The 12,606-nt window shown below is 38.6% G+C and overlaps 1 protein-coding gene across 4 annotated transcripts in view; it reads right to left on the bottom strand.

Moving 5' to 3' along the window:
• PCSK5 (proprotein convertase subtilisin/kexin type 5) overlaps positions 1-12,606 on the bottom strand; it is a 250,123-nt gene that overhangs the window by 214,653 nt on the left and 22,864 nt on the right. The window lies entirely within an intron of this gene.

Below are 12,606 nucleotides of genomic sequence, written 5' to 3' on the forward strand. Positions count from 1 at the left end.
TGAAAGGCTGATTCAATGTCCACTAGAGGATAAAACTTTAAGCTCTCTAAACTTAAATAGCTTTGGAGTATAACATTTAGCAGCTGAAATATCTTGGGTCTCTTGCTTATTTTACCATAGCAATTAGTATATCTATTAAAAAATTTTAGAAATTTTGGATGGAATTTTTTTCTTTCCTTACACTAGTCCTATAGCTCGTCATAAATCATTTAAGTCCTTCAGACATCTGCATGTGTTAATTTATAATTAAGTGATATATAACATTGAACAGTGGTATACTGGAGTTAGCAAAGTAAATGCATCTCCTCAGTAGTCTCTTCACTGACCGGTGTTCTATTGGATTTTACATTTTATGGAAGTATCAGTGGCATATTTTACATCGCCCAATTTCACTAGTTCTCTGGCATTTCAGATACCTTTGTAGTACAACTTAACAATTACTCTTACTTAGAATGATAGAATCATTAATGTTGGAAGAGACCCTTGAGACCATCAAGTCAACCATCAATCTAGCACCACCACCATGTTCATCATTAAACCAGCCTCAAATGCCATATCCACAGGTTTTTTCAACAGCTCCAGAGATAGTGACTCCACCACTTCCAGTTCTGTTCCAATGCTTTACAGCCCCTTCTGGGAAAAAAAACCTCTGAATATGTAATCTAAACCTCCCCAGACACAACTTGAGGCCATTTTCTCTCATTCTCTTACTTGTTATCAGAGAGAAAAGACGGATTCCCACCTTCCTACAACCTTCCTTCAGGCAGCTGTAGAGAAGAATAAGGTCTACCCTGAGCCTCTTTTTCTGCATCCCCAGCTCCCTCAGCAGCTCCTCATATGACCTGCTCTCTAGATCCTTCACCAGCCTTATTGCTCATCTCTGGACTTGCTCCAGCACCTCAATGTCTTTCTTGTCCTTGAGGTGAGGGGCCTAGAACCACACAAAGAACTCAAGATGCAGCCTCCCCAGTGCCGAGTACAGGGGGACAATCACCGCTCTGGTCCTGCTGGCCACACTATTTCTGATACAAGCCAGTGATGTCACTGGCCTTTTTGGCCACCTAGGCACACTGATGACTTACATTCAGCCACTGTCGACCAGCACTGCCAGGTCCTTTTACGCCACTCAGCTTTCCAGCCATTCCTTTCCCAGCCTATATGGGGTTGTTGTAAGCCAAGGGCAGGACCTGGTACTTTGCCTTATTGAATCTGATATCATTGGCCTCGACCTACTGATCCAGCCTGTCCAGATCCCTCTGCAGCACCCTCCTACCCTCCAGCAGATCAACACTCCTACCCAACTTGCCATCATCTGCAAATTTGCTGAGGGTGCACTCAGTACTCGTCCAGATTGTTAATGAAGATAATAAACAGGGCTGACCCCGATACTGAGCACTGGGGAGCACCACACTTTCGTGGCCAGTGTGTTTGTCTCTGAATCTTCATTCGCGAAGCCTAGCCATGATGACAGTTTGTCTCTGATCTATCACTTCAAATCAATAGAGGATAATTGTCAGCATTGTCACCTCTGGAACAAGCTGGCTCTTTCTCTACTGAACTCCAGCCTTGCAGCTATCAGCAAAGTTATCTGCTATTAAAACATTGATTATTGTAACTCTTAAACATCATTATCAGTAACATTTAAAATAAACTGTGAAAGACGCATACAACCAGCCTAAGGAAACATTGCAGTCCAACCCCCAGTCAAATGAAAAAGGACTGAAGTTTCTTTTCCTACATTCAGGAGGCTGAATAAAGTCAAATATTTTTCCAACTGAAGCACTATTTTCATACCCCGCAAAATGCTGACACTGCTTCCAAGGAGGCCTTATGTCTCAATCTCCACAAATCAGACAACAAAAAGGCTGGAGTGATGCTTGATTAATGAACCTGCTAGTTACTGGGTTTATTTATTTTAAAGCCCCAGCTGAAACAAGGGCAACACTTCCATTTTGCAACTTTGGGATGGCCCCTGTGCACATTCTGACATTTGAAATGTGTCAAGTACAGTCATTCTGTTATGGATTCATAATATACAACACTTGTAATATTATAAATTAAGAAAAAGAAAATAAAGATTTTTATATCCATGGCTATCATTTACAGCATAGATTTTTAAACTGCATATACTAAAGCTTTTCAGTCTCCAATCAGACCACTTACAGGGTTGCAGCGTGGTCTCTACAGACTTGACAAAATTTCTGCCATCTATGCTTCAATATGATTCAATAGCAATCTTTATCAACTATTTCTACTTTTTGTCTTCTGTTGGGATAAAAGGGCTTCAAAATGGCTTCACATAAATGTGATTCTTCATATGATTACTGTCTATGAATACTCTGTCCTTATAAAACCACTTTTTTCCAAACCAAGACAAACCAAATGTGCAAACATGTATCTTCTAAAGTATACAAACTTAAGCTTTGTTGGATAGAATATGAGATGCTGTAGAAGATGTCTGTTTTCACCAGGGAAGACATTTCAGGAGTTTCAAAAATTGCAATGGTTTCCTGTTAGTATTATTATTGTATTTCTAAACATTCATGCAGTTCCTTTATCCCAATAGAAGGGCTGAAATACAAAACTGGACAATGGTGGAATAACAAACATATATTAGCATCACACAACAGCTCTAATCACCTGACTGCATTTCCACTATTTGCCAGGACAGTGTGAAAGTCAAAAGAGATGGTAAGAAATCTCAGTCTCTCGCAGTGGCGACAATACCAAATTACCCAAATGTCTTCTTCAGACTACCTCATTACAGTGCATTTGGGCTCATAAAATGACATGTAAATTTACCACACATTTACCCTCAGCAGCGCTGCAAATCTACTGCTAGCTTCCTGCATCAAAGTCAAGGGATACAGCAAGGACTCAAGAAATAAGCCCAAATATGACAAAAAGAAGAGAAAAACAGATCCACAAGGAAGTGGTATTAAGATGTGTTCCTAGCTGAGAAAAGGGAAGCCTTTTAGGTCACAGTGTCCAAACACATTTGCAGGTCATCAAACTGCTAAACAGGAGTATTCTTAAGACTCACAAACAGTTACAGCAATGTGAAATGGTTGAAAGTTGAAGCTAAATAACATCACATAGAGCAAAAACAGAACATCCTAAAACCTTCTGGATACTTTGCATTGTCGGCAGAGTTTTAATCAAAACTGGAAAACTTCTAAAACCTATGCTCTGCACCAAATAGGAATTAATTCTGATGAGCCATGTGACATCTAGTCAAAGATGGTTTGACTGTATGATCATAATGTTTCCTTTTGATTTTACAGACTATGAGTGTATTGAGAATGGTAATTTGGAGAATAGTTTCTTAAGAACAGCCTGGAAAACAGAAAAACTTTTAGAATCTGGAAATTCTGGTTTTATTATACAATCACACAAAATTGTTATAACATCTACGGATGATACAGGAGATTGAGTCTCAGTTTGGTAAACTCACTCAATAAGAAATTTTTAATTTGTATCCTTTACAAAAGTACAGATAAACCAATATTCTGGCCTTTATGTTTATTTAGAACTTCAGTGTCAATGCGAGTGACAGCATTTATTCCTCCTCAAAGTAAAAAAAAAAACCAGGAAAAATAATATCAAACAATAATGTAGGTTAAACACAGCTTATGTAAGCAACAGTAAACACACCAATGGATATGACTGCTTTAAGTGGATTATATGGATTTAAAATGAGTGTTTTATTCTACTAAAATGTTGCTTGTATTCGTAAAATGCTTCGTAAAATGATAACAAGAGAAATACAATTCCACAGAATAAAATACATAGCACTTGTTGTGCATTTGCCATTTGCAGAAGTTTTTATTCAAGTGTCAGCATTGTCAACATTTTGCAGGTGTCAGAAGCAGGAAGGAGCAAAGCTGTATGATGAAGGCTGCACACATTCAAGCAGCACAGCTGTGAACAGGATGTAGGTGCCTGGCACCTCCTCTGAGCCATTAAAACTGCTGGAGTGTAACAGATCAGCCAAGGATGATTACTGGCTTTCCAGTGGCATTGGCTTTTAAAATGATTGCAAGAGAAAGGAGGTTTTTACACAAAAAAGTTGGGTAGTGGGGAGATTCTTTTTTTTGCTTTGTTTTGGGGAGGGATGTCTTTCCAGCTCCCTGTTCCTGCCTTATCTTATCTATGCAGTTCATGATTTCTTGCTGTCCACCATTTAGAACAGTTGGGTGAGACAACAACCACTGAAATTAAACATGATTGTCTTGCCTGTAGAAGCAGGCAGACAGATGCAGAAAAATCTTGAGCATTAAGTCAGAAACACACATTACTGCCAGAATGTTTTCCAAATGCAAAAGCATTAAAAAAAAAAGGAACTTTAATCCTTTTTTTTATTAACATCCTGCACTACAACCAATATCATCAGCATCAGAGGAAGCTGGATCTCCTCAGGAAATCATGTATAGAACCTGTTCTGTTGCATTTGTAGACAGTCAGTTCAAAGATGCGCCTATCCAAAATATATTTTCTTTCAATCTTTCCCTGCTGATATTCTGACATTTGGCACCAGAACGGTGCATCTTTCCATGGTTCAAAACTAGGATCTCTTCAGCTGCTCCTCTTCTGACTCTTTCTAACATCCAGCAATTTTATAGCCCAGTAGCCAAACCACCAATTTACAAACTGACTCCAACTACAGCTGAAGCACACTTAGCATAACACAACACCACTGCAGCTGTCAGGGCCGCTGTCTTCTGCTGTTCTTAGAATACAGATCAAAAATTAAAGGACTAATTCTCCTTATTTTTTAAAAAATTTAGTCATCCTATCATTTTTCCCCTGTAAACCCACTTTGCTGCTAAAAAACATAGGAGTATGTACTGCTTTACTAGAACTGTAAAGAAACTGAAATATTAACACCTACTAGCACCGAAAGACTAAAGACTGTCAAGAGCTTTTCTTTACAACCCTCGGCTTTTACATATTTATAACTGCTATGATGAAATTGTAATTTTATGGGCTTAAATTTCCCACACATAAATCTACCTAAAGTGCTTTTGTCATTGTTAAGGCTGAGCAGCTCCTGAACTGTGAGAGGAATGTAACACCCTTTTCTTTTTAGGTTGCAAATGGCTTTTCCTTGAGTTTAGTTTTGTTGTTGTTTGTTTGGGTCTTTTTAAATACCATTTGCACTTGCAAAACAAAGCTGCACGAGTCTATGTGATCTGCCTGCACACACACTGTATGTCCCTTTGGTCTCACTTTGAGTGAGAATGAGCATTCCCAGCTTGCACAGGGAGAGCCAGCCAGACAGGTGTGCCATTAAGCAAGAAAGCATTCTGACAGAGAAGCGCAGAGAAAATATTATCGCAGAATGAAAAGACTTCAGAAAGGATTTAGATAACTCTAAACTGGAGCTAGAACTAGGTGATCTTTCAGGTCCCTTCCAACCCAAACCATTCTAACTCAAGGTACACAAGCTGAACCCAGTGATGCCTAATTAAGTTAGCCATTCAACATGCCACGTGTACCTTTTGCACTCTCAACCAAAGTAGATACAATCTCTACTAGTCCCTGCTCAAAGCAATTGCCAGCTGAAGACTCTCACAGTGTGCTGCACCATACTGGAGCGCATGGAGCCCAAATAATTTCTCCAAACTTTAACTCCATGGTTGCGATGCTGACGTGTCCTCTGATGAAGCAATATATGGACAGAGTTTTTTTCCTCCTTGTTCTCATTATTTCAATACATTAAACAAAAAGGAACCCAATGCCTAATTTTGAATACTGTCGTCTCAGAAAGTTTTAGCCACTTCTCTGAGATGGCTGATTCCTTGCCTGCCACTTTAGAGTCAGTTGACATCTTCCTCATTGACCATGAAGTCTAGAGACCATAACAGTAGCTCTACCACAATCCCTAAAGACTGCTGAGAGCAGGAATGGAATATTTAACAGCTGGTCTGACACTGGGTTTCTGTGATGTTGCAAAAAATTCATAAAAAGGCTGAGGCACTGAAGGTTTTTTCCCAAAAAAAAAAAGCCTGATCAAAATCCTGACACAACTCCTTGCCATCCTGTGGTCTTTCAATTTCCTTGATAATTGCTTTACCATCTTAAGAAAATAATACTGTGAAAATAGCTAAAGACCATAATCCCGCAGAATAATGTTTGGTTTTGTTTTTTTTTTTGGGAGGGGGGAATGGTCCTCATTCACTACACTAATTAGGAAGTGAGCCAGCTAAAACATCTCAAAAAATTTTCCAATTCTCTTCCAAAAGTTAACAATGACATTGTCATTGCCAAGGAGACCTGTAAAATGACTTGGCAACCTGAAACTGGAATCTAATTTAATATTTCTTTTTAAAGCACCTGCAATTAGATATATTGAGGGACAAAACCCCTTTGAGGCAGATGCCAACAACTGGGATAGTCATGATTAAAGGGAAATCAAATACAAATATATATCAAGAAAAACTTCCATATTTCCCAACATTGAACATTTCTCTTTTCTAAAATTATATTACATTGAATTCCTACTGGTCATTTTGCTGTGTTTAGTAGAAAATATCAAAAGGTTATTCCACTAGGAAGCTTCAGTGATTATTTTTTGTTTCTTTAAGTTCTAACAGCAAAGTCAGTTATCACATTATATAGTAAAAGAATCAGACATTAACAAAGCTTTTATTCTTCAGAAATTAGCCTGTCTCATTAGTGTGACAATTAACTTCATTAAATATTTCTACCTATTGTAGATAAATGAAGAGAAATTACCATTATGTGTCAAAATTTGGTGGGTCACCCACCACCTCTGGGCAACCCGTTCCAGGGTTTCACCATCCTCATTGCAAAAAATTTCTTCTTTATAACTAATCAGAATCAACCCTCTTTTAGTTTAAAACCATTGCCTCCCGACCTATAGCTACAGGCCCAGCTAAACATTTGTCCCAATTTTTCTTACTGATCCCCTATAAGTACTGAAAGTTGCAATAAAGTCTCCCTGGAGTCTTCTCTTCTCCTGGACAAAGAACTCAACTCTCAGTCTTTCCTCACAGAAGAGGTACTCCAGCCCTCAGTCTTTGTGGTCCTTCTCTGGACTTGCTTCAACAAGGCTATGTCCTTCCTGCACTGAGGGTTCTAGAGTTGGATGCTGCACTCCAGGTAGGTTCTGCACCAACCCAATACCCAAAACACTTCAGAAAGTAGGGTGAAACTTCTAATTGTTCTGAAGGATAGCAACCTAAAATTTGGTGTTCCTTTTCTGTACATGGAACAGTGTGTGGTGGATACGAAACCAGTTTCATGCTGAACCTCGGGTGAACTGTAACTTAAAGATGAAAAGCCAATATCACGTAAATATATGCAGCCTTCCCTTTTTTCTGTGCTGGTCAAATCCAGTGCTTCTGTAAGAGGAAATAAGAGATCTTCAGTCACCAAATTTTGTCACATAAAGGTAATTTCTCTTCATTTATCAACAATCGGTAGAAATATTTAATAAAATTAATTGTCACACTAATGAGACAGGTTAGTTTCTGAAGAATAAAAGCTTTATTAATGTCTAATTACAACAGGATCTACCAGACTTCTTTGTCAGTGAACAGCAACTTCATATTTCAAAAAGCCATGGAAAAAAAACCCCAAGTTGTAGGACTGTCTGCTCATGTTTACATGAAATTAATAATTCAGAGGCAGGTGACATAGGGAGATGTTGCTATCCCCTCTCATTCATTGCAATTCAGTTCATGTTCTAACTCACCCAGTAACAGGCTCCTTGGAAATAGCAAGTCTTATTTCTGATTTTTACTAAGTTAAAGATGGAAGGATTGCTCAACTAAAGCTTTTTGAGGCAATTAAATAAAGGGTCCACAGTAGTAAATCATCATCATCATGGCTAGGCTTCGCAAATGAAGATTTGGGAAGGCTCTATCCACATTTGTTACAAGCACGCTGGTGGCTAATAAGGCCAATAATGAGATAGACATGTCCGATTGCAAAAGGCACAGCAGAAAGACTCCTTAGGTGATATGCTCTGCAAGACACGATTCTTTCTGCGTTGTCTTTTCTCCCCAAGAGTGATCCTGCGTGCTTTCTCAAAAGCATCAGCAGCGTTATAGATGGTGTGTCTCCAGACCTCCCGATTGGAGGCCAGAGTAGACCAGTGATGAAGATCAATATGGCCAAGGCTGAGATGTTGTTTCAGGGAGTCTTTTTGTATCTTTCCTTCGGGGCTCCTCTCTTGCAGCAGCCAGTGGCAAGTTCACCATAGAGCAAGGGAGGCGGTGGTCCTTCATCCTCGAGACGTGTCCTGCCCAACGCAGCTGTGTTCTCAGCAAACACGGCCTCAATACTTGTGACTGCTGTTTGTTCTAGAACAGATGTGTTGGTCATATAATCTGACCAGTGGATGTTTAGGATTGTTCAGAGACACCGTTGATGGAAGCGTTCTAGGAGTTGCAGGTGGTGGCGGTAGATGACCCGTGATTCGGAACCATATAAAGGAGTAGACAGCACTATGGCTCTGTAAACACTGATCTCTGTACTTTTCTTCAAGTGTTTATTACGCAGTACTCTTTTATGGAGTTTTCTGAAAGCACTATATGCCTTTGCTAACCTGTTGTCTATCTCTCCGTCAATTTTACCATCCGAGGAGATGAGGCTGCCTAGACAATTAAACTGCTGTTTGAGCTCTGACTGGCCAATGGTGATATGGGGATGATGGAAGACTTCCTGAGGTGCATTATTTAATAACTAACTTAAACCTCCAGTCAAACTCTGAACATGAAAACAGCATGACAGTTCCTATTATTCTGCAACCAAGTAGCATTGTATTGACCCTTGGTCCCCTGTGTGCTTGTATATGTTAGGGCTACCTACAAAGACATCAGTAACTCACCTGATCCCACTGTTTAACTGTTGAGTTATTTGGGTAATAAAATGTTCTTGTTCACTAAGCTTTAACAACTAAACACATAGCATTGCCAATATGAAACACAATCTTACAAATAACAACATTCTCATCTGAATTTCTCTAAGCTTCAAGTCCATGGTGCTGGCTTTTAGAAGCCCTAGGTTACTCATGGCTGCTTTAATTCTGCTCCCCTCCACTCTCTCAAGAACACAACTGTCCTACCAGTAATAAGGACAGGATTTGCCATTACTTTCCTATGCCCTGAAGACAACTCAGATCATTTGATGTAATCAAAGATATGCTTGCCAACATTTTACATGCTGCTATCAAGAGTTCTGTTCAGCTTGTTATCGCAAAGGTTAAGACTTCCTTCCTTTCCTTCCCCGTTCTAACATTTTTTTATCACCACGTCATACTGATCTGCTCTGTGTGTGGTGAGTTCAGGTTGGATAACATGCAAATATCTGGAGTATTGTTTTCCCAGGTATTCTGATCCTGGGAGAAGAGCTGACAAAGGTATGACACTTCTGCAAAATCATGCTCCAGCAGAGTATCTTCCTAAAATTAGGCAGCTTTACCTCTTATTTTGGTTGAAATCTTTATATTTCTCAAAGATGAATGAACCTGACCCATCAATAGTTCAAACCCCAAATAAACCTACCTGAAATTAATTAAAATGAAAAAATATGAGCTGCCATCTTAGTAGAGATTGATAAACAAACACTAATGCTGCAAAATTGATAAATGTGACACTTTACAGGAATACAAATTATTAATTCTACATTTCTGAGAATCACTATGGTCCACGTCTTTTTCAGATCTCCATTGAGATGTAAAACACTGGGGATCTCATAAGCAAAATGGAACAAACTTTAGTATATCTGTTTGACTATATTATCCCTCTTAAAGCTGCCTTTTATTACCTTAAGAATTGTTGTCTTCTATGATTAATACTTATTCTGTGGGATATTTTTTACCATATGAGTCACAAATTCATTATCACAGCTTGTCACTAAAATTCATCTTATGTAACAGTTCAGTATAAAAAGACAGCTTTCTCAGATATGCTGTCCATTTAAATTCCATGTACTATTGTCATGCCTAGGCACTCCAACTCACATTTCATCAGAATTGCAAACTCTTCACTAACACAAGAGCTCCACCTGATTTTCCTTATGCTTTCTATTTATGTAAAGTCTGACTTTCAGACTGTGTTTTCAATCTTTGTTTGCAATATTTCTAACTTTGTGACTCTATTTCACCACAGCAGCAAACCCAGATGCACACCTCAGCTCCTTATTTCCACCCCTGGAAGTGCCGTAATACTCTGCTTTCAATACAGGCCCTACCAGCAATACACTCAACTAATTAATAGTTGAATTAGAGCTTCATGATACCTTTCAGCTATGGACTGATTCTTCTCACTTCCTTTGAGCTCCTGCTCCCATTGTTTCATGCATTGTAGCATCACCAAAATAACTCTGCAGAGCAAACCCTATGGAGCTAAAAAAGGCTCTCAATTCATGGTATGGTGCTTTCACTGACCCCTGCCCAAGGCCAACTACAAACAGCACATGAGCTGGAGAGACCAGAAACCTCTGTAATAGATTTCATTCAATTATTAGCTTTGATGCATAGTACTGATCTCTCCTTCGAATCCACAGACTTCTTTCACTTCTGCTTCCCTATCAACACATAAGAAACACCACATAACTATACACTGGTCTAGAAAAGATGATGTAGATAAAGCAATGTTTCAAATTTTCTGCATTACAATCTATGTTAAGGAAATTAAAACCTCACTTGGGCATTTCTTCCTAAAAAAACTTAATTCTTTATATTTTTAGAAGAAAACATAGCATTTCTAGGCAAGGATGTGGATGATAATGGAGATAATGGACAAAATTGTGTTATACTGCATATCCTTTATCTTTTCATCTAAATACAGATGGTATGTACTTAATACAGGTTAATGCTGAGGAAATTATCAAAATCTGTAATTCACATGTCTTAAGTTTATCACAGAATCATAAAGGATGGTAAATACCTCCAATATCATCAAGCCCAACCTTTGACCAATCACCACCTTGTCAACTAGACCACAGTACTAAGTGCCATGTCCAATTATTTTGTTCCGTTGGATCTATTCATAGTTTTTATAATAGTGTCAAGAGGCTTTTCCAAAAGAAAGATCTTCAAAGCAATTCATTAATTGAAATCTACGATAGCAAGATTTTCTATTACTTCTACATCTTTCATTGTGCATTCACACAATGAAATCAAACACTAGCCATGCAAATTGCTTAGAAATACCAAATTTCATAATGGTTCTTCCATTATATGCCAGCTGTTTACATAATAAATTGCCATTCAATAAGAATTCCATCATTTAAAATTTTATAAAGAAGCAAATTAGTGATCCAGGTCTGAAGCAAGCACAGAACAAGTTAAGTGCATGCTACAGAGAGATGATTTTAAGCATTAAGTAAACTACCATTAAATTATGTGGAAAATAAACAAAGCTCAGCGTTTCTTTGTTCACAAATACACACGTTATCTAATCTGCTGCAAATATTGGCATTAGATACCATCATACTCATAAATACAGTAGTGATGGTCCTTTCAAATTCTCACAGCAATGCAATGTGCCTTATTTAATATTAAACCTTTTATTTTAAAAGGACCAGCTTATATAATACAATTAATTGCCATTCTGCTTTAATAATCATTAAATGTTATACACGCTGAGGACAAAGTGGTCTCATGTTACAAATGCATGTCCATATATTGACATGTCTGCAGCCATACAAGAGTTCTCAAGCTCAGGTTCAGGGATCCAGTCACAAAGTGAAGCACAAACACTTTCTGGCAGATCTAGGTATTAGACTGTTGGTTTCTCTCTGGGTAGAGAATCATTAACATGACCCTCACCAGAGCTTCTCAATATTAAAGTGATATGTAACAATGATTCAGAAATTCAGAAGTTCCATACCAGCAGTAGCACATATGGGGACAAGTCTAAATGGTGTAATATGGAAAGCACTGGAAAATAAACTATAATTCTGACTTTCTGCTGTGCCTTAGAGTCTCTTACTATTCTTGCCAAAGTAGTCTTGGCTCTGCCAGCGGTGCAGAAGTGGTATCTGGAAGCTGGGTTTAACACCAAAGTTTATGGTGGTACATTCACGTGAACTTGTGCATTTGTGTGTAAATCTCTCCCACTCTGTGTACACAGAAAGAGCATGGACTGACACAGATGTGAACACTTTCCCTTCCTTTCACATTTTCACCTATTCTGTGTGCAGTGCTTGTTGGTTGAATGGTGGGCATCAGTACTGATGGGAACAGAGATTTAGGTCCTGATCATTTTCTAACTAATCCCCAATATACACTGCTCAGCAGAGCTACTGGTGCTCTTAAGGGTAAAGCAGTTCAGCCTTAACACAGAAGTGAACGTAGCCTTGTCAACATAGCACTTTCCTAGTCTTGTCCCATCCTCAAGAGGAACTTCAGCTCTGAATACAGCTTTCCAGACTGCAGAAATATTCCTATATGATGCTCAACTTGTAGAGTCTTCAAACTCTTTTACTGGTAACTTTTACTTCTCCTAAATTATTTGTCAAGTAAAACCTGACAAATCCTTCACAGACAACAGTCATCATACAATAACTTTAAAAAAGCTTGACTCTGTTATGACCACACTACTGGCTTGGGGGGTTGTTGGCAAAACTGCA

This window comes from Chiroxiphia lanceolata, chromosome Z (genome assembly GCF_009829145.1).
Source record: "Chiroxiphia lanceolata isolate bChiLan1 chromosome Z, bChiLan1.pri, whole genome shotgun sequence".
NCBI lineage: Eukaryota > Metazoa > Chordata > Aves > Passeriformes > Pipridae > Chiroxiphia > Chiroxiphia lanceolata.